The sequence below is a fragment of the Rattus norvegicus genome, chromosome 19 (genome assembly GCF_036323735.1).
Source record: "Rattus norvegicus strain BN/NHsdMcwi chromosome 19, GRCr8, whole genome shotgun sequence".
NCBI lineage: Eukaryota > Metazoa > Chordata > Mammalia > Rodentia > Muridae > Rattus > Rattus norvegicus.
The window spans coordinates 33,984,056-34,007,942 of NC_086037.1; the positions used below are offsets into that span (position 1 = coordinate 33,984,056).

The 23,887-nt window shown below is 45.1% G+C and overlaps 1 protein-coding gene across 1 annotated transcript in view; it reads right to left on the bottom strand.

Moving 5' to 3' along the window:
- The window catches only part of LOC102553444 (uncharacterized), a 101,993-nt gene that overhangs the window by 11,754 nt on the left and 66,352 nt on the right, over positions 1-23,887 (bottom strand). The gene's annotated exons all lie outside the window — the stretch shown is intronic.

A 23,887-nucleotide genomic window follows, 5' to 3' on the forward strand; every position in this document is an offset into this window, starting at 1 on the left:
GCACACTCATGAATACATAGCATGGTACACACCTGAAGGCCAGAGGACGACTACTGGAAGTTGCTTTTCTCCTCCCACAATGGAGGTCCTGGGCATTTGGAAGTACGTACCTCTTTACTCTTTAACCCATCTTGCTAGCCCCGGTTTGTTCTTGATAAGCATTTGTTATGGCATGAGTATAATTTATTCTTCCAACGGCCATTTTAAAAACTTTATTTTTCAGACTGTACTATAATTAAATCTCCCCCTTCCCTTCCCTCCCTCCCATCTACCCCCTCCGTTCTTCAAAATTCATGGTCTCTCTTCTCATTAAGTGTTATTGCACGCATATATGTATTTTCGTATATATTCCTAAATGTAAACTGTGTTCAGTCCGTATAATGTTACTTGTATGTGTGTTTTCACATCTGACCATTTGGCATTGAACAGGCGATTGGTGTGCACTTCCTTGGGGAAGAGCACCTCTCGATCTCCTGGCTTTCCTCAGTTGCCTATAGTTCTCTGTGTAGGGTTGAAGCCTCATGGTCACCCCCCGACCCGTGCTGGCATGTTCATGGGCATCATCTTTGTTCGGCTCACACTTGGATGTTTATGTTGGTGAGACTTTGGGTGTAGATTCTGATCGTACTAGGAGATATAGAACCATAGCAAATTCCCTCATCCTCTGCCTCTCAAAGTCTTTCCACCCCTCTTATTCCCGAGCCTCAGGTGCTAAAGTGTTTTATAAACATATCTACCGGGACGGGCCTCCCCAAGTCTGCATTTTGAGTTTGGTCTTCTGAAGTTGTATCCATTAATGAGTTGAATGTGTCTCGGAGGCTTGTGTGTTGGACGTTTGGTTCTCAGTTTAGTGATGGTTGGAAGATGGTTGGTTAAGATGTAGAATCTAGGGCAAGGTGGTGGCTTGATGGAGACGGCCCTTGGGAGAACACAGCTACCGTCGAAGACGTGGGTAGTAATAAAAGCATGACCCCCATGTCATCCTCCGTGTAGTCTCTCCTATTACACACCCTTCCATCATGTTATCTACCTGGTAGGGAACTCCTCACCAGAGCCAACCCTATGATGGTCAGTCACACAACCTCAAAAGATGTAGGCCAAAGACACCTTTTCTCTACAAATTGGCCAGCGCTGGGTCATTCATAGTAGTAATAGAAACGAAATAAGCCAATTATAAAGCCACGTGTTCACGTTTTGCTTACATGGACTCTGGTGAATACTCTTGACAGGAAATAACTAAATAAATACATTTGGCCAGTAAGCAAAGTCAAGGATTTCGTCTGGTGTTCGCATACAGCACTGACAACCTCATCTGTTACAGAGCAAAGAAGAACCCAATGTACTAGTTTTGTTGTTGTTAGACAGCCAGGTACTCATTAGGAGGACTTTACCCTTGTAGTTAGTGAGGTCTTTCCATATATCACTTTCTCTTTAGGATCTAAGAAGTTATTCCCACAATACTTCAGAGTCTTATAACCTTAGCATGTAAGTATGAGGAGTGTGATTACTGTGTTCTCCCAAGCATAATGCTGAGCCGGGCTGTAGGATGCACCTCAACTTTGTTTGCTATGGTCTACGAGGAGGATCACAAAGGCTGCTGTGATAAGATAAGCTCAGTCTTGTGCTCCTTCGACCCATCAGTGAAACCAGAGACCAGAGCAGTCCACAGGTCTCCACTGCCCGTTTTAGGTCTTTTGATGTCAGCACTTATTAGAAAGATGACCAAAGAACAAGAGGCTGTCTGAGAAAACACAGCTACTAGAAGTTACAACACAAAAAAGTCCAGCTTGGAGCCAGCAGGGTCTTAGAGATGTTACATTAACTTGGCCAAAATGAACCACAGGGTGGTGGGATCGGTAAGCCAAAATAAATGTCCCAGGAAGGCCGATAGTGGTATTTTCTGTTTCGTTTGTAATGGCCACATTCTGTGGAATAGAATGGTGTGTGGAAAACCTTGCTGGCCATCAGTTAATGTTACCATAACCCCTCTTAGGCACTTGGAAAGTCAATGCACTAGGCAGCTTCCACATACCCACCAAGGATGCTTCCCCTACCAGTCATGCCTTTGTTTTGGGTGTGAGCAGGACCTAGGAGTTTGCGTCTAATGAACAAGTTTACAGAAATGGTAAGATGTGCCAACAGGAGCTAAGTTACACAAGTTTCAGATTCTGTCTTCCTTGTCTTTTTCTGGTTTCTTGCCTGCTTTATTGAAGCCAGCTGTCATGGTGTGAGCTGTCCTGTAGGGAGATCCTCATGGCTAGCAAAGCTAGGGTTTCTGTAGCCAATAGCTAAGAGGGAGCTGAGGTATCAACCTACCAGGGAACAGGAAGGTAAAGGCAGCAAGTGTGTGTGTGTGTGTGTGTGTGTGTGTGTGTGCGTGTGCGTGTGCCTGTGTATGTGCGTGTGTGTATGTGTGTGCCTGTGTGTGCGTGTGTGTGTGTCTGTATGCCTGTGCGTGTGTGTGTTCGTGTGTATGTGTGTGTGCGTGTGTGCATGTGCGTGTGTGTGTGTGTGTGTGTGTGTGTGTGTGTGTCCCCTTTCCTGACATGACACAGGCATGAGTCACCTGCCCCATCTACGAACAATCAGCATATCTGGTGTCCTTCGTTTTGTTTTCCTTTTGAGCCTCAAAAGGAACTCCAAGAGAGGGGTGAGTGACAGATTTGTTTATTCTCTTACTATCTTGATGGGGGAATTCTATTTTGGCTGCTCTGTTGCATGAGACATGACTCAACACTTAGAGACTTAAAACAGTACACTTTATATTTTTCTCCTGATTTCTTTTAGGGAATGGGTTGCCAGGGATGATACCCAGAACTTCGTGCATGTTAGGAGAAGCTCTACCCCGGCTTACACCTCCAGTTCTCTGAATTCTATAAGTCAGATGTCTGGGCAACATGTGACTTCAATCTTCCCTCGGCACCAGTGGATGTTACACAGAGGTGCCACATACATGGGCCATGCCACCTCTGCCTGTGTTGGGTGCTTTGACAAGATTACAGGTTAATACTGTGAGGCTTTCTAAGAGCTCATGCCCTCTCCAGCCCACATTCTTGGGCTAACATGGCTTTTCAAATTGCAATGACTTTCCCAATCCTATGGAGTTCCACCTCACTGCTCCCCCAACATTGTGAAAGAACTGAAAGACACACAGTAATTAAATGCCATAAATAATCAAGGGCACATGTTGACTTTTGCTGTTGCTAAACAGAGTATCATGGTGTAGCCCAGGTTGGCCCCAAACTTGTAAGCCTCTCGATTCAATTTCTAAAGTGCTGGGATTAAATGCATCTATCACCATATCTAGACTAGGTTTTAGAGTTTTGTTTGTTTGTTTGTTTGTTTGTTTGTTTGTTTGTTTGTTTTTCTAGATACACATTCTCAGGTAGCCCAGGCTGGCCTCCAACTTGTTATAGAACCTAGGATAATCTTGAACTCCTGATCCTCTTGGCTCTGCTTCCCAAGTTCTGGGATGAAAGACATGTGCCATCACATCCAGCCACAATTTAACTTTTGATCAAACAAAACTTTACAAAAATGTATTGACTCATCATGTTAATATCAGAAAACTCATGTGACATTTGGTGAAAATGAAGAAGAGGAGGCGGAGAAGGAGGAAGAAGAGGAGAAGGAAGAGGAGGAGGAAGAGGAGGAGGAGGAAGAAGAGGAAGAGGAGTAGGAGGAAGAGGGGAGGAAGAAGAAGAAGAAGGAGGAGGAGGAGGGGGAGGAGGAGGAGGAGGAGGAAGAAGAGGAAGAGGAGTAGGAGGAAGAGGGGAGGAAGAAGAAGAAGAAGGAGGAGGAGGAGGGGGAGGAGGAGGAGGAGGAGGAGGAGGAGGAGGAGGAGGACAGACCAACGAGTCTTTTCTGTATCAATTATAGCACAAAGGTCAATTCAGACTGTCCTTGTCTGTGCTGCTCAACAGTTCCCTTGGCACTGACAGCAATGTTCCAGTATATTCTATTCGGTAGCTACTGCCAGACAGGGTTACCAGGCCCTTGCAATGTGTTTAGTGTGGTGAGCTGAAGTTTAGTGAAACTTTATTTTGATTTATTGAAATTGGAAAGTCAAAAGAGCATAGTAGACTCCATATTGGATCACACAAGACTATGGAAATGTTACTAGTTCATTCCATTGTTGACTTCGAGTAGCAGTCTCACACTTGATGGAGTCGTTGTGTCCCTGGTACCTTCAGGTACTACTTCAGTTTCTCCGACTCCCAGAATGAACTCACATCCAAACGACTCTGTGAGTAACCGCTGACCCACAATGACAGGACACTCTGAAAATTCTGACAGTCTGTGATAGCCACGTGTACACAGTTGTTTCTAAGCCATGGGGTACTCAAACTTCAAGAGTCCCTGAAACTCAGCAAATTCACTAAGCTCCCTCCTTCCCCAGGGACAGAAGTGTTGGAGATTGGTTCTAATGCTTTGATTCAATCAGGAATGTGTGTATCCAAATGCTAAAAGGTCCTTGTCACCAATTGGTTTTTGATCTATCAATAAAGATGCCAACAACTAATGGCTGGGCAAAGAGAGATGGGGCGGGCCCCATAGAGTGGTTTAGTTAGGACAGGGTTGGGGGGAGTAGAGCAGGATTATGCTGAAGCCATTTTGAGATGATGACCATAAGAGCTGCAGGAGATAAAGCCAACCAGCCACATGAGAATTTGGGTGGGTGGCCACTGGCCACTGGCCACTTCCCCATTGGGCCTGGGGTAGCAAGGGAAGGCTTAGGAGTGCCCAGTTTTTGAGTTAGCCAAGGCATTTCAAAAATAAACTAATGAGAGAGAGAGAGAGAGAGAGAGAGAGAGAGAGAGAGTGTGTGTGTGCGTGTGTGTGTCTTTTATTCATGGATCCAAAGATTTCCCTGGGCAGATGGGGAGCATAAAGTGGTGTAGCTAAAACTCCACTCTACATAGAAGCTGTGAAGACTGTTGACAGACACTCTCAGGCCAGCCAGGTGAGATAAAAGACATAGGGACCAGCAAAGCTCTGTCAAAGTCTGACTTTTAAACAAACTAAGCTAGATAGAGGAACTATAGGCCAGTCAAGTTTCCTGGAAGAGACTCAGACCTGAAAGAGACATTCTCTAAGCTTTCACGTTTCCAGCTATCTTGAGCTATCTGTCATTCATATTAGGGTGAGCTTTGGGTGCTATGGTTATATGGTTTCTGCTGCTATAAGTAACTCTTCACTCATAATCCATATAACACTTACGGGTTCAGTAAGTTTGTGCTGCTCTTACTTTGTATACATTGGTTCTGTATCTTGGGTGAAATAGTGTCATACAATACCTCTTAAAGCATAGGTCTCAAATGGGTCACTAGCTGGTAACCAAGTATTCAAACACATATGCCTATCAGGGGCATTTCAGATGAAAACCACTACATATGTCATCTGTCCCCCAGGTCCTCCTATTTTCAGGCATTTCTGGCCTCTTGGTCATGTGACTGGTCATGTGATTCATCAACCTGCATAGTCCCATGACTCAATCTTTAAAATGTCTATTAGTTCTCTTTCTGTGGATGATTCCAACTTATGTGTTCAATCAGATTCTCAGTGCAGGTCCTGGTCCCTGAAAGTTTTCCATAGTTTCTATTGTCATGATGATAGTGTAGGACCAGAGGTGGAAATCTGAAGAACGAGCTCAGAGCTTATTCAGACTATGATGAGAGTAAGTGTGTGAGTGAGTGTGAGTGAGTGAGGGAGTGTGAGTGAGTCAGTGAGTGAGTGAGCGAGCGAGTGAGTGTGAGTGAGAGTGAGGGAGGGAGTTAGTGGGTGAGCAAGTGAGGGAGTGAGTGAGTGCTCTTCTGCCACACTGCAGAGTTAAAACCTGGTCTCTATCACCCTCTTTGAGTCTTCTGTGCTCCAAGTTTCTTTTGTTTTAAAAAATTGTAGTGGGGCTTTCATTTTATTGTGATTAAATACTAAGTGGGAAAGAGATGTTTACTTTATAAGCAGACTGGCATATTAGGACATTGGGCATTAGGACAATAAGCTACCTTCACAAGTTCATTGTGTGCTAACATTTGTTTCTTATTCTTAAGACACAGGATCAGTACAGACCAATATCACACCAGAAACTCTAACAGAAACCAATTGTAGCCACTTTCTTTTTAATTAAAAATGTCCTTCCACAATTTTATACATACATGATATACTTTCATCATTCTTTCCCTATAAAATAGAGAGTAATAAGAAAGCTTGGTAGAGTTGTGGTGAATGGACCCATTCATAAGACCTGCAGGGCTAAAGAAAGAGCACACATGACCCTTCATGTGCAAGGTCAATCTGTATGGGTTCCAGACATTGCTGCACCCTGGGCTTTGTACCATCCCCACCCCAGTTAATAACCACCTGCACTAGTAAGTTTTACATAACTGTAACAAACACCAGAGATTATCAACTTAAAGAAATAAAAGGGTTATTTTGTCTAACAGTTTGCAAGGTTCAGTCTATGGTCAGTTGGCTCTGGGGCTTTGAATCCTATGACATAACAAAATCATCCCTTTCACATCCAGGAAGGAGTGCCAAAGGAAGCAATTTGGGTCCCAGCTTCTGGAGCACATTCACAATGACCTAAATACCTTTCATTAGGCCCCACCTTTTACAGGTCCTACACCAGCACCTAACTGAACCAAGCTGGGGACTAGGCCCTAGGCACATGGGCCTCTGGTGGATGTTCATAGTTCCACCTTTTGCAACTGGAGACACTCAGTGTATAGGACAGCAGACCAAGGAAAGACCTGTAGACAGGATACCCCGAACTTTAAGCAGCCCAGAGGCAGTCTAGAAGTCTAGGAGGTAGATTCTAGGCAGACACAAGCCTAGATTCTCCTTAGTAGGGAGAGGCACAGTCAACAGAGAAGCAGAGCTGAGGTCATAAACTGTGTATACACACTCTGCATACAGACCCTCTTGCAGGGTTCCAAGTCGGGTCCTAGAAGTAAGGGTTAAATGGACTGCTGAGAACAGAACAGGCACCTGCTCAAGACTTGGGAAGTTCCTACCACATTCCCTTGAGGCCAACAGTGGTGTCCAACTGCGTAAGGTCCAGCTGTCCTCTGAGCCAGCAATGACCAACAGATGACAAGGCACACACTTTATTTGAATTGGAGAGAAAAGAAAGTCAGTTTAATCTCTTCAAAGAGAGTTCAGGGACTGACAGGGAGACGAGAGGCCACAAGATCCCAGAGGCCATCGTATTCTGAATTCATAAGGTCAAACTTTATAACCCTGTTACTGCCACAGCTGATAAACCCTATCAAAGATCTGCTCTCTGATTTCTGCATTAACTGTAAAAGGATTTCTCTGTTTTTCTTATAATGAAGGCCATGAGGGAACAACATGTGACCAATGAATTAAAGAGAGAAAAACGCATTTTTAAGAAGCACTTTGTACGTAGAGAGCTGTACATATGAAGCAAGTAAAGCATTCGTCACTGGGATCACCAGAGAAAGAGTTCCAGAAATGTGGCTCATGTCAGGGCATAATGGGGTTGAGTCTACAGTGAGAACAGAGAGGGCTCTCCAAATTTAAGGAACAACCACTGTGCATGGTACCAATACAAATCACCACCTCAGGCTTTGCCCCTTAGATTCAAATTCTTAACCATTTGATGGCCTCCTTTGAGGTTTCTAGTGTGCAATGGGATTGTGTTACTTTATTTTAGCCTGATTTTAAAACAACAAAATTAAACAGTATATCTGCCCACTTAGCAGAATTTTCCACTTATAATGTACCTTATCGGTTGTAGTTTACCATACACTACTGAAGACTGAGGCCCTCTCATTGGCCAGCATGTTTCTCAGACTTAATCATCTTGTAAGAATAAATGTGCCTCCCCTTGATCGTCAATTTCCCATTTTTCCTCTCTCAGAACCCCCAGTGACTATCGTTCTGTCCTGTCTATGATTTAAACTCTGAATTCCTTAATATGATATCAAAATAAGATAGAATTTCTACTTCTATGACTGGTTTATTTCACTTAGCATGATGTCCTCAGGTATCACCCATGTTCTTATACAGTATGAAGTTGCCTTTTGAAGGTGACATGGTATGCTCTATTTTTCTTTCTTTTTTTTATTTTTTTAAAAAATTTATTTATTTATTCACTTTACAACCCAATATCAGCCCTTCCTATCCTTCCAATACCCCCTCATGAAAGTCCTCCCCCATTCTACCTTCTGCTTCTCTTTTGAGAAGGGGATGCTCCCCTCTGGGTGTCACTAACACACACACTAACACAACACACACACTCCTCCTTGCACATCAAGTCACTGTGGGACTAAGCACATGCTCTCCCACTGAGGCCAGACAAGGTTGTCCATTTAGGGGCACAGAATCCACAGGCAGACAGTCAGGCAGACAGGCAACCGGCTCAGAGACAGCTCCACTTGAAGATCGAGCTGCTCATCTGCTATATATGTGGGGGGGGGGCTTAGGTCCAGCCTGTGCTTGCTCTTTGGTTAGTGATTCAGTCTCTGGGAGCCCCCAAGGATCCAGTCTCCATATTTTTTAAAGATCTGTTTCTTTATACTTTATCTGTGTATTTGTCTGAATGTATGTATGTGTACCATCTGCCTTGCCTATTGCCTTTAGAGAGCAGAAGTAAGTATCAGATACCCCTGGAGTTAGAGACTTCTGAGCTGCTGTGTTGGGTGTGTTCTAGGGCCATAGCCCAAGCCTTCTGCAAGAGCAGTAACTGCTTCTAACTGCTGAGCCTTCTCTCCACTCCCTTCAGTCCATATATTTTACACACAATTAATATATACATTTTATGAGCACTGGCACACATACCACATTTATTTTGTCTACTCATTCCTTTGAAGAAGTTTTAAATATAAGAATTAAAAAAACTGTGGAACACTAGAAGACATAGATAGATGCTTCATACTGTTGGCATGACAACAGGGGTGTTGCCATGGGCATGCCGCCATAGGTAACATAGGGTAGAAAGACGGGCAGGAAAACATACAGTGTCTTCATTAGGGTCTTATTGCCATGAAGAGACATGACCAAGGCAACTCTTATAAAGGCAAACATTTAATTGGGGCTGGCCTACAGTTTCAGAGACTCCTCAGTCCATTGTCATCATGGTGGGAAGCATGGTAATGTCTGGGCAGACATGATGCTGGAAGAACCAAGAGTTCTACATCTTGATCCAAAGTCAGTAGCAAGAGACTACTGTCTTTTGCAGGCAGCCAGGAGGAGGATCTCTTCTGCATATGAGTAGAGCTTAAGCATTAGACCTCAAAACCCACACCCACAGTTGTTGTAAAAATATAAAAAAAAAAAATAAATCAGTCTTTTACCTGCTCTAGGTCCAGCACCACAGTGCCCCAAGATATCTGATAGATATCTTAATCTCAGTCAGCAAATTCTCTCACCCGCTTTGCTCCACCCCGTGTCACACTGCCGCAGGCCTCTCGCTGAGACTGGTCCATCCAGTTCCCAAGGCCGGCTGCCACCATGGCAGAAATATACACTCTAGTTCTGCAGCATCCCACACGCTCTCCCAAACTCAATTCTCCACAAGAAAGAACACACAACCCAAAAAGCTCTGACCCAATTGATAAGATATAATTGCCCACCTAAACATACAAAGCCCTGTACACATCCATCCCTTAAGAACATTCAGAACAACCTGTACAAATGTACAGCGTGGAATCTTAACGTCAGCTTCCATGCTGTCCTACGGCTACTCTGCCGTCTCCTCCTCCCTCCTCTTCCCTCAAACTTTTCTCCCGCCCATCCTTCCTTCTCATCCAATGACAGGACAGGCCTCGTTCTATCCTGTACCGGCCTTCACCTGTATTTTACCAATTAAATGGAGAGAAGGTTCTGATGAAGTCACCTGAGTCCTGAGTATGTGACTAGGCAGCCATCCTTGGGTCAGCGGAATTAGCATCAAAATACAGATAACTTTAGGGCAAACCACAACACACAGTGATAAAACTTCCTCCAAAATGGCCACCCCTACTCCGAGGCCACACCTCCTAATAGTGGCAATTCCCATGGACCAAGCGTATTCAAACCACCACACATAGGAAGCGAAACTGCTCTTGCACAGCCAAAGGAACGACTGACAGAATAGAAGAGTGTCAGGGAGTCGGGGGAGATGTATACAAACCGTCTAGCCCGTGAGTATTGACTTCCAAAATGTATGTTACTTCACCTCAAAAACAGATAAGTACAAGCTGATAGAAAAACAACCTTGAATAGATGTTTCTCTAAAGAAGACAAGCAAATGTCCAGTCAGTGTATACAGGGGCATTCAGTATCTCTCACCTGAGAGGAATGTAGTCCAAACCTACTGTGAGATTCAGACTTACAGCTCTTAAGATAGCCATCAACAAATAAGCTCTGAGAGGAAGATGGGACCTTGCTCCTTGGTAGAATGAAAAATGGCACAGCCACTGCGAAAACAGTATGGAAGTCTCTCAGGGTTAAGAAGAGGGTCTGGAGCAAACGCTTGCTGCACAGATTTTGGATTTCAGCCTCCATATTAAAGTGATGCTGAGATTGGCCATCTGCACAGGCAACCCAGTGCAGGAAGGCAGATAATAGGCCCCCAGGGACTCACTGGCCAGCCAGTCTAAGCAATGGGTTCAATGAGAGACTTTGCCTCAATAATAGCAATAATAATAATAATAACAATAACAACAATAACATACATACATAATACATACATACATACATACATACATACATACATACATACTGCCTGAGGAAGGCATCTGATGTTACTATCTGGCTCTAAAAGTTGCACCCAGAAGCATGAACACACACTATACACATGTATGCATTATGCACACATACATAATAAAAAATGTCATAGAAAATTTAATTGCCTACAGGTAGGTATGCTTGTGGGCATACACACATGCTATACACGCAATTAAAATGAAAGCCGAAAATAATGTTGTACTAATTATTGTATAAAATACAACTCTTTAGTTCTCTTCCTCTCTCTCTCTCTCTCTCTCTCTCTCTCTCTCTCTCTCTCTGTGTGTGTGTGTGGGGGGGGGGGGCAAGTGGGTGTCTGTGTGCCAAGGACCATAGGTGGAGGTAAGCAAACTTTGAGGAGTCAGTTCTCTCCTTCAACCACAGGGGCCTCAGGGTTTGGACTCAGGTCCTCAGGCCTGGTGACAAGGCCCTTCATTCAGTGATCCATCTTGCTGACCCATAAGCAGAATCTTGAAGAGATATTCGCAACCCAGCACTCACTGGAGTACGGTTCACCATACTCAGGAAGTGGGAAGCATCAAGGCTGTTAAAATTCTCTGATAGGCTTTGAAATTTTCAGACGTTTACTCCCCGGACTACGTGTACACACTCGCATCAGCAGGCAGCTCCCTGCTGATGATTGAAGATGTGGAAAGCAGGGAAAGCTAGGACTTTTTCCCTACTGGAAGTTCCCACCCTCGGATGTGCAGAAAGCGTGCACATCTGGATGCTCATCTTGCTCTCAGCTCAACTAGAAGATTCTCTGCTACTGCAAGGCAGGGTGGCTGGCATCCAGTACGTCTAGAAAAGTGCCAGGGAGGTGCCAGGCAGGAAGCAGAGCTGGGCAAACCCCCCAAAGCACACACGATCGCTTTGCAGTGTTTGTCTTTGTTTCTCTAGGTTTTTATTTGCAGCTTTCTCTGACTGTTTTGCATGCCATTGAGAGTTAAAGGAGACATATTGCACATCCTAAAGAGAAGCCGTAAAAATAATTGAATCTATTTCTTTCATGTCTGGATGTATTAATTCTTGCTTACATAAGGAAATACAAAAAACAAACTGTAAACAAGGAATCATCTAGAATCAGATTACGCATGAATAATGGCGCACGTTTTCATCTAAGATGTGGGAGAATCTAGTTCCACTGCCAGTATCTCTTAAAAAATGTTTTTGTTTTTTTGCTTTTTATCTGAAAGAAATTACTCAGAATGTAATAAAAAAAAAGCTCTCTGCTCTAAGAGGATTAATTTACCTTTTTGCCATGAGAAAACAAATCCAAACAGTATCCCGCCCCTGCTCTATAGAAAAAGACAATTTCCGCGTTCCGGTCCTATGGAAGGGTCACATGGTCCTTATTTCCTCCTGCACAGACCCCGTTCCCTCTAGGCTTTCTCTGAGGCTGCTCTGATTCTCTGGGAAGCCCTGATGTTTGAGGAGATGCTGCGTCCCTCTCCAATTTTGGATGTTCTTTCTTTCCATGTGTTCCCTTCTTCCCTGGGGGCCCTTTATTGTGGCATCTGACACAGAGAGGCACTAAATGGGCAAAGAAGAAAAGTCATCAGCCTAGGGGGATGGATCTACCTCTTCCCCAAGACCTCCCTTGCTCTTACTTTGAACTCATTTCTCAACATTACCATCCCTGATCAATCTAACTTACACAGGAGAGATGAAAAGAAGGACCCACCTCATAAGATAATTCTAGGGATGGATGGATGGATGGATGGATGGATGGATGGATGGATGGATGGATGGATGGATGGATGGATGGATGATGGATGGATGGATGGATGAATATGTGGGTGAGTGGATGGATGGATGGGTGGATAGATGGGTGGATGGATAGATGGATGGTTGGGTGGGGTGAATGGATTAGTGGATATGTGGGGGAGTGGATAGATGAGTGGACCACACTCAACACAGTGGGCCACAGATCCCACTTTACTAATGCAGTAATTTACTCCTTGACTCTTGACTCTCATGTTTCAAGATGAGATTTCCATTTAGAAACAGCATGTCATTCTCATCTCTGTCCATCCCACAAGCAGAATGAAGCTTCACAAAGACTTTGTGAAAAGTGTTTCATTATTACTCCTTTACTCACAGGTAAAGGACCTGCATTGAAGCCCAGATGAAAGCATTGAGAGGAGCCTTTTAGCTCTATCTTTCCAATCATCCAGGATCCCAACAAATATTTACAAAGTACTAACTAAAGCAAGGTGGTATAGTAGACCTCCCAAAAAGAGATGTGACAGACACGAGGCTCCTTGTTCTGCTGCTTCATCTTGTAAGCAGGCATCACATAAGCCAACAGTCCATTGCAAATGCTATGACCACTTTGTTCCAGTGTGACCCAGCTTGTCCAATGTCATCACTAAAATACAGCATCCCATGAGACCCTTCACTCCTACCAAACCTGGGTCACTATAAACACAGGTGGAATGAAGGCTGTGTCCAACTGAAGACCCGGCCGGCTCTCGAATACCAGAGGCAGCTCAATGGAAGAAGCAGCACTCCTACAACTCACAGATGGTGGTTGGATGAAGGAGTGTTGAGACAGGATTTCAGAGACCAGTGAGGAAGACCACACATCGCTCCATTTGCAAGAATCTGTGCTTTACTAGAGAGGCCAAGGAAACCTTGGAAGAGTCAAAGCAAGAGTCCTGAACCAAACACAAACTTATAAAGACCACACTGACTGGACTCTGCAGAGAATAGATGCAAAGCAGGATGCAAAGACCAGGTAAGGAGGTGTCCTAAGGAACAGCTGACAGTGGCTGAGGCATGGGCAGATGGCAGGCAAAGGGCAGATCCAGGATGCTCTTTGAGTAGAACACACACACACACACACACACACACACACACACACACACACACACACACAATTGCCCTGTACTAACTGGCTGAGAGAAGAAAGTCTGGCTGCCCATTTGGAGGACCTAGACAGGTCATGGGACCAATGACTGAGAAGGACCAGCCAATCTTGGCCAAGGTTCTCAACAGTATCTGTTATCCACGCAGGAGATGTGTGCTGACTGAGACATGATGCCTATTCTCCAGGCACATCCTAGAGAGACATTGACTTAGCAGAATTGAAGTGAGTGTAGAGAGAGCTAGCAATGAGATACACACAAATCGCAGAGGGTGGGGACAACAGCACACCAGCTATGCCTCGAAATTAGAGGAACACTTGCAAGATTGTAGAATACTTTTTGGTCTTAAGATGCTGGTAAACTTGGCTTGTAAAATGTCAAGTGGGGATTTTTAGCTGGAAGGCACAACAGATAAAGGATACAGAGGCAGAGAATCCAACAGCATTTAGCCATTTTCTTAGCTCAGTGTGGTCTCCTGGGTAATCATTTTATTTTGCAGGTACGATGATACTGACAGTGACAGCAACTTCACCAGGTAAACCTTCAAACTGGCTCCTGCCCATCGCTGACACTCCGCCTCTATGCTTGGATCACAGGACTCGAAGCTTACCTTGTGTTTCCCATGTTCTAGTACTGTGGTCAACCATTCCTTCATAGAACCTAGGTTTGGGACTGTTCGGGCCAAGAATGGGAATACAGGAAGCTGGTCAGTCTAGAGGCTGGGAGACGGCTGGTGGCTAAGGACCCAGAAGGGATGATGGGATGAGGTGTGGTGAAGGTGACATAGTTTGGGGAAGCGGGGCCAAGAATGCATAATTAGCGGATAGTTTCTTGTTTCAAAATTGACCCTCATAGTTCATAAGCATTCAAACCCAAATCTTGGAATATTGAAATCTCACTCAGAAGGGGTCCCAGGAGCATAGTCAAACCAAACAACAGTCTTAGTTTTGATGACCCACTACTGGACCGGTGCCCCTCCAGACCTGGCACGTCTGATGATCTGTACCTTCTATTCTAAAGTAAACTCTAAATTCTCAAGCAAACCCTGCTCTTTTTGTACTCCAGTCTTCCTCAGAGCCATACACACAGAGGGATGTTGGACACATTCTCTGACTGACTCTAGAATGGCTTGGTGAGCGAAGGTAGTTGGCACTGATACCTGGATTGAGTGTTACAGAAAACTACTTGTCAGTTCATGAAAAGCCAAAATATTTATTACTGAAGAGACATATGTATTCTAAATCCTATTGTATTAAGCCCTATCAAATTGATTCTTTCGATCTTCATAACAAAACACAGGATTAGACCCCCTTTTAGATGAAGAAACAGGCCTAGGTTCATGATGCTCATAAAGGGAGGCTTTAGCTCTGTTTGGGCAGAAGACTCGGGAGTTGGCGTAAACCAGTCACTCCCTGCTTGCCCAAAGTGTTACCTCTTGGCTTCCTTGAATACTCTTGGCTTCATTAAATACAGATTAATTGATCTTCTATTAAGTATCAGTTACTGGAGGCAGAAGGATAAACACAGAGAAGTAAATCAGCTACCAGTTCTTTCCTAAAAGCATTTTCTTCAAGACATATGGTTTCTTCATTTTTTTAAAGATTTATTTATTTATATGAGTGCTCTATTTGCATGTATGCCTGCATGACAGAAGAGGGCATCAGATTCATTTTAGATGGTTGTGAACCACCATGTGGTTGCTGGGAATTGAACTCAAGACCTCTGGATGAGCAGCCATTGCTCTTAACCACTGAGCCACCTCTCCAGCCCAAGATAGATGGTTTCAACCTTGACTTGAACGCGCCATAACATTTGAAAGTTTCTCAAAGGCCCCACATCCTGGGAAAGTTTACTGAAGTAGCAGTCCGGTTAGCTGAGTTCAAGTCTCCACTGTCCCACTTTAGTGCGACTCCAGCTAGTTTCTTAGCTTTCTGTGTCTCCATTTTCAGTTTTCATAGTGATATAGGCCCTAAAGGGGTGACATGTGATACTGTACATAAGACAATTTGAATCAAGATTGGCCGTGACTCAGGCGCTCCCATAATGACAGTTTTTTAAAGGAAAAGATCTATTTATTTATTTCATGTATGTGAGTACACTGTCGCTGTCTTCAGGCACACCAGAAGAGGGCATCAGATCCCATTACAGATGGTTGTGAGCCACCATGTGGTTGCTGGGAATTGAACTCAGGACCTCTGGAAGAGCAGTCAGTGCTCTTAATTGCTGAGTCATCTCTCCAGTCCCCCCATAATGACATTTTGTTGACACACAAGTTACTTCTGTGGGAAGTCCTGCCATCCTGCTTCAGCAAGAATTGTCTATCATGCTATCATCATTGTGACTGTCCCTTTGCTCCTGTACAGTGGGGCCTCATGGTCTTCAGCAAAGCGCTGCACATCTGACGCAGGCGCAATAGATTTTATAACATCACTAGGCATTAAAATCACTTGTTAGGATGTGGTACCAGGAAGCTCCAAGATTAACAAAAAGAAAGAAGGAGCAGGTCCGGGAGGCAGGAATAGGTAATCAAAAACCACTCCTTTAGAACTGAGAAGTGTGACCCAGTCAGGCAGCAGATGGTGAGGAGCTGAGCAGTGTCTTATCGGGCCTCATTTGAGCCCAAGGTCTCTGAACATCAGGCATGTCCACAGAGAGTGAGAAGCATTCTTCAAAGCTCTTGACCAGCCAAGGGTCTCCATGAAGGAAAGCAGACTCTCAGGGGGAGGAAGGTGCAGAACCGGGTGGTTGGTGCCAAGGCAGAACCGTCCCCATTCCTTCTGCAGCTTTGATGGGCTGCCAAGTTGCTGCCTCCCCTCTGCAATCCCAGGCTTCATGTTTTAAACAAGCCTTTCCAAAAAGCCAGGCGTGTAGACAACCAGGAAAACAAACAGTTGGAAGAAGCAGTTTGGTCAACGTGCAGCCCCACAGTGGCCGGCTACTTTTACAGATAAGATATCTGTTCACCTTTCATAAATGTCAGGCTGGAAATAAAATGGATGGGATAATGAGGTCTCGTTTCTTCAGTGGCCGGCGTGCACCTACTAATTAACCTGAATACCATTAACAAACGCACTGTTTAGATGCTTCTCGCTGCAGTTGTCACATATGCCAATAGCTGGAACTCAAAACACACGATCCCCTTACCCTCTGCTATTTCTAAAATTAGTTTAAATGGCCTTGGTGACTCAGTGTGTGTTCATTCATTGAGCGTTCAGTGCCCACTGTGTGCAGAGTGTCTTGTGGGGCAGGGTGGGAAGGACGGTATTAAGTAGCGTGAACTCTGGTACCCAACAACTTGACATTTGAATTTTGGCCCCATCACCGGCCATACTGACTGGCACTGCCAGCCTCCCTGTCTCAGGTACCACAGTGATAGAGCCGCTGCCTCTTATAAGTGTTCTGCAGGTGGGAAGGGAGAGTTATATAAAGAAGGAGGGGGAGGGATGACGTGGGGAAGACAAAGGAAGGGACCACACATGAGGATGAGATAGGAAAAGATGGGACCTGTGACTTGACCTGGCCTGGTGAGAAAAACTGACATAGCAGGGAGATAACTAGAGTACTGTCATGGGTCAAGCTATCACACACACACACACACACACACACACACACACACACACATGCACACACGCATAAGCGTACACCTTACACATATACATATCATGCACACACACTTACACACACACACATGTGAACAAGCATACACCTTACACACACACACTCCAAACACACACATCTGTGTACGTGCACACATGCACATACACACACTCTCACCATAAACACACACACATATGCGTACATGCATACACCACAAACACACACATACATGTGTGTGAGCATACACTTCACACATACCATGCACATACACACACACTATATATATATATATATTCATACTCACATGTGTGCACATGTCTACATGCTTATGCACTCATCATAAACACACACATAGACATATGCACTCACACACACCACACACACATACACTCGCACACACATGCACAAGCATATACCATACCTACACAACATGCTCGCGCACGCTCACCATAAAGACATGTATACACACATGCACACACATGCACACGCACATACACACGCACATTACACACACACACACACACACACACACACTGAAGCCCTGGCTCCTAGTACCTCCGAATGTGGCTGTTTGGAGATAGGGCTTACAGAGGTAGTCAGACAAAGAAACCCTTGTCATCCTAAGAGCCATCCTCACAGAGAGTAGCACAAGACGCTTACCCGCTCACCAAGGGAAAGGTATTTGGGCCAAGCCCAAGTGACTGACTGCAAGGTAGCTCTCTCAGGCAGCAAGGCCAGTGGACCAGGGCAAAGTCTGCAACCAGAAGAACAAGGCTCGGAACTTGATTTTTAAGCATTGATGCTTTTGAGACTGGGCCTGCTTGTATAGCTTAAGCTAGCCTTGAACTCTCAAGTCTCCTGACATGACAAGGCTGGGTCACCACACCCAGCCGCACAGTGGTATTGAGGCAGACTTGGGTGAGCAAGCACGAAGTGGTTGAAACTGCGTCATTCCCAGGGTTAGCAGTGAAGCTCTTTGCCTGCCTGCACCTACGGGTGCATCTAGGGCTTCCTTCTCCCTGCATCGGCCTATCCCGTGCTAAAACTCTAAGGAGGGTTTGAAGACAGAAAACACACACAGCAGTCTCTCCCTACTAACAGCCAACTGTTGAGGACACCTGTGGCAACCAACCTACGGGTGCTCGAGTTTCTCACATACCACAGATAATATTAACATATGGCCTACACACAGGCTCCTGCATATATGCTGTGGAAATTGGATACAGTGTGCTGTTGGGGCAATAAAAAAGAAAGAAATTCAAACATGTTCACGCAGATGCAATTTTAAAAGTGATAGTGTGTGGTGGCTGGTTGAATCCCCACAGACTATGAGGCTAGTACAGAGCCAATCAGAAAATGAGGCAAGGACGGAAGGTTATAGCAGGGAAAAGGTGGAGCGTGAATACACAGGCAGTGTGTGGCACATTTGCCCTTTAATTCTGTAAGCCTGAGACGTGATTGGCTAAACGAAGCCAGGCTGCTTTATTTTAGAACAGGCTGGCATCTTACTTTTGCCAGTGTTTATTGAGGAACATAGACAGGAATGTCCCAAGCATGCCTTCGTTCCTTTGAGAACAGGTTTAAAGAACCTAGAAAGGAAGGGTACCCACCTAGTTCACTGAACTAGGAGTTGAAGCAACTCTCTGCCAGCCTGGGAGATGTAGATGACACTCAGGGCTGCTGGGTGGAGTAGGTGGCACAGCAGTGAAGGTACCATCAGGGTCAGGGGATGAAGAAGAGGCATGAACATCCAAGACCTCCTCTGGGTTGATGGGGACATTCATCTCAGTGACCTATTGCCATAACGGAATTGCGAGTGGTACTTTCTGATCCTTCCGAATGCATGAAGTGATGAGGTTTGCAGATCACAACCGGGCCGCAGCTTCAGGTCTCTCTTCTCCCTTCCTCTGCCCCTCACCCTCTTGGCAACAATTCCAGTCTGGTTTCCTATGAATTCTGGGTATCCTGGCAGTATTTCTGCTTACACAGGACCCCATTCCCATGCTGCCTGGTAAAGAGGACGTTAGTTCCTCTGAGCCCTTCCAAGCTGAACCTCACAGCCTGTGTGTCCCTGCCACACTCATAAAAGCCTGTGCCTTGGGCTTGTCACCTCAAACCCTTTCCAATGGGATGCATGCAGACAGAGTCTAAGTGACTGCTCCCTACACCCAACTCTCTTCACCTCACAAAGAACCTGGTTGGTTTGAGCCGGCAACTAATGTCCCTGGCAAGGCCAACATCCTGCTGATGTCACAGGGCTTCACAGGGTCCTACTGATTGTAATCTCTGCTTCAGCCACTTGGGGTACAGACCCCCATCCTTTCCAGTTCTCTGTGCCTCCTACCCAACTGCTTCAGTCTGGTTTCAGAATGGTTTGAATATCCCCACACTATGGAGGGAAGAGAGCATTCACAGTAACTCTTCCCCAAGTCCCTCTAACCTTCTGTAGTCGCTGATGCAAGGACAGGAAGGTAGCTGTGAGCCCGACTAAGTGAGTGGGGAGGACCAGGCCCTAATTCCACCCACAGCACATCAGCCTCTAGGCCTGTGGAAGGCCTTCTAGCTGCCCTTTCTGATACACTTGATGTGCAAGTCTCTCCCCATAGATAATTAATTAGGCTGCTCCTCCTCAGACCCCCGAGACTGCATTTCGACTCTTGGGCAGGCTGGCTTGGGAACTGTCACTCAAATCTGACAGAGCCCAAGTTCCTTCTTCTCAGAGTCTCCTGTCTCCCACCCGAAGCTTCTGAGTTCTGCCTTCCTGAATCACCCTCCTCAGAAACATTGTGTTCCTAGACTTTTTAAAGCTTTCCATAAAAACATGGAATTATTTTTTTTATTTGAAATTCATTTTCAGCCTTCTTTTACAGATCTGTCATTTATACAATGGCTGGAAAACTTTCTAAGATCAGATATAATTTATGAACCCCTTCTTTTAGGCATAATGTCATCTTGTACATTAAAATGATAATGGCTGGAGGGACCCAGTGCGTCAATGTGTCTCTCTTGGGGTGGGAGTGGGGGGAATGTGGGTGGGGGCTGTTCTGGTTCCTCTGAAGCAAGTCGCTGCTATGCGTGAGCCCAGCCTTCACTGAGGACTCTCAGGAAAGGGGGAAAACGTATTTCTTACCATTGTGAAGTAAAAATAACAGTCAGAAGTCATCTCTGCCTTGTAGAATAAGGCCTTGACAAATGGCACAGATCTCAAATTGTACTTCATTTTCAGAAAAAATATGCTTTAAGATGGCTGAGGGCCGTGCACTGCGTGATTATGTGATTCAAGGGGGGCATTTTAATAAAATTGAACCTGGCTATTATCATATTTTATCTCAGACCAAAACAAAAACAAATCCAAGTAGTAGAGACCTTAGGTAAAATTCCTAAAGCCACACAGCCAGGTACTGGCTAAGGCAAGATTGGAAACCAAGTTCTGTCCGCTACCCGTGGCCTTTCCAATGGGTCGAAATTTCTGTTTCTAAGTAGTCTGGATATAGTTGGCTTGCTTAGCTATCAAATGAGAAGTAAGTTTTAACATTCTATGGTCCTGTGTTTAAAATGATGAAATAAGTCCCCAAGAAGTAACTACCTTCTGTCATCCCTGAGCAGCTGAGGCACCTGGAGTTGATTAGCATTTCTGAGTCCGGGGAATGGGGGGGGAGGGGCCAGAGGACAGGATACTGCTCCTTCCCTATTCCACCCCATTCCACCCGGAAGTAGATTGGAGGAAGAGCAGAGGTCTTTGAAAGACCCCAAGGCAAATTCCACTGTCAAATGACAAGGTCTTATGTTTCTACTTATAGCACAAGTCTCCAAATCATGTCCTTCCCAGAAATCACTATGGAGGACTCCACTCTTCACACACGTCTTGTCAGAAGTGACCTGCAATCTCAAATCTCCATTGCTCTTTCGCAATGGAGAGAGGAGATGCTGTTTGAGGTGATGCAGATTGGCTCTCTTCCCTCTTACTATGGACGTGGGAGGCCATCTTGCTCTTCTGCCTCTCTTCATTACTGCTACAGTGCCCTCATCATTTTGTCAGCACCCGAACTATCTCTAGGTGCAGAAGATGGCCAGATACACTGCTTTCATCTGAGTCTAGAGCCACAGCTGTAAAAATGACTTTGCCCTTCAAGATTCTGAAGACGTGGGTCCGAAGCCAAATTTCACAGAGATTCCACAGTCAAAAAGCATCCTTCCAGTCACCCTTCATGAGTCATCAAGATGACAATATTACAGCAAGATAAGCAACACCCTAAATATACCAGGTGATGGCCACTCAGAGCTAACACTGAAGGAGAAATAGGGCCTCGAGTTTTGCCCCAGAAGAAGTCATGTGGCTAATAGTCAGATCAGTGGACACTAATTGCCAAACAGGCTCAGATATTTTGAAGTGAAAAGATGGGAAGTAGTTGTTTTAGTCAGGGTTTACTGCTGTGAGCAGACACCATGACCAAGGCAACTCTTATAAGGACAATATTTAATTGGGGCTGACTTAGAGGTTCAAAGGTTCAGTCCATTATCATCAAGGTGGGAGCATGGCAGCATTCAGGCAGACATGGGGCTGGAGTTGCTGAAAAATTCTACATCTTGGTCCAAAGGCAGACAGAAGATTGGCTCCCATGTGGCTAGGAAGAAGGTCTCAAAGCCAATCCCCACAGTAACACACTTCCTCCAAGAAGGCCACACCTACTCCAAGAAGGCCACACCTCCTAATAGTGTCACTCTCTGGGCCAAGCATATACAAACCACCACAGGGGCTTTTGCAGGACCTAAAGAAGACTTAAGAGGAGGAAGTAGAGGAGGGAGGCAAGCGGAGGAGGGGGAAGAGGAAGGCAAGAGGAGAAAGTGGAGGAGGGAGGTGAAAGGCTGGTGATAACAAAGAGCAGCGGAAAGGAACAGAATGATGGGGTACCAAGCCACCCATCACCTCTTTAGAAGCAAACTTTTATGAGTTAAATGCAAACAAACTTAAACATATGTAGATTAAATTTCTACCAAAAACATTCATGTGCTTAAACATTCAAGGGAAATGGGCCAAGGGCCAAATGCATTGTGGTCTGGGCCAAACCCAGGGAGAGTGGTTCTGGGCTATGTGCACCATACACCTGGGTTCCAGTGTATTGGTGCTGGGATCTGGGAGACCCTCAGGACTCCCCAATCCTGTTACTACACAGCTAGAATCCATCCATCCTCACAGATGACTGCTGCACACCAGGGGCAGATGTCACCCAGAGAGGTTCACAGCTCTTTATTGTAGCTATTCAGCAGTATAGGATCTGAGACAGTAGCAGACAAACACAGGCTCACCCCAGATTCCTCACTGAGGTGTAAGACAAGACTGAAGCTCTAAGCCCACATAGGTCACATCTTACAGATGTTGAAGAGCCTGTTGTCACACCAATGGGCACAGGAAAGACTTAGACCTTCAATGGCCATGCTCTATTGAGGACTACTATGAACTGGGCATTGTGTTAGAAACTCCACCTATCAGCTGCCTGATCAGAGTGGCCATCCAATGAGGAGTTATATGTCCAAGAGCCTGGACACCTGGCTAAGGCCTCACATCTCTTTTCTAATGGGGAAGATAAGAAGGGGTCCATAAAACTCAGACATAGTTCTAAGCCATCCAATGCCCCTTGCAAAAATATTGCTATGAGTTAAATGCAGATAAATAAAGAAACTATGTGGGTTAAATTCTCACTAAAAACAGGGGCAAGAGCAGTTAGGAAGATTGTGGCTAGTGCCACAGCAGGAGCATTCTAACCATTTTCTTCCACTGCAGTTGGAAAGTCACACAATGTTCTGAAAGAGACACTTCCACACTTATGTTTGCTGTGGCAAACGTCGCTAGCTACAGTAGCTAAGTTACGGAACCTGCCTTGGTGCCCATCGACGGTTGAAAGCACAGATATAAGGTGGCATATATGCACAGTGGAATACTGTTCATCCACAGAGAAGAATAAAGTGTTGTGGTTAAAGAAAAGCTGTCAGAACTCAGATCACAGGATTAAGCAAGATAAGGGATTCTCAGAAAAAGAATTACCCACTCATTTTCCTCCCTATGCTGAACTTTCACTAAAACGCAACACTAGAAAAACCATGAAAGCAGACAGACACTATTTGGGAAGAGGATCCACAGAAGGAGGAGGAAGAGGAGGAGGAAGAGGAGGAGGAGGAGAAGGAGGAGAAGGAGAAGGAGGAGGAGGAGGAGAAGGAGAAGGAGAAGGAGAAGGAGAAGGAGAAGGAGAAGGAGAAGGAGAAGGAGAAGGAGAAAAGGAAATGCAGGTGAGCATTGCAGGTGAACATGATCAAAGTACATTACAGACGCCTACAAAAATTAACAACAAAACCATTGTCCTAGAAAATTGATATGAATTAACATGCTAATAAAAGAGGTCTGGAGAGAGGAGATGGATCAGCACCTAAGAGCATTTCTGCTCTTCCAAAGGACCTGAGTTCAGTTCCTAGTGCTCATGCTGTTTGCCTCACAACAGCCTGTTAACTCCAGCTTCTGGCCTCAAAGGGCATCTGTACTCATCTGCAACACACACACACACACACACACACACACACACACACACAGAGAGAGAGAGAGAGAGAGAGAGAGAGAGAGAGAGAGAGAAATACACACCTACACAGAGACACAAACATAAACAAACAGAGGTACACACAGTCCCACATATATAAAC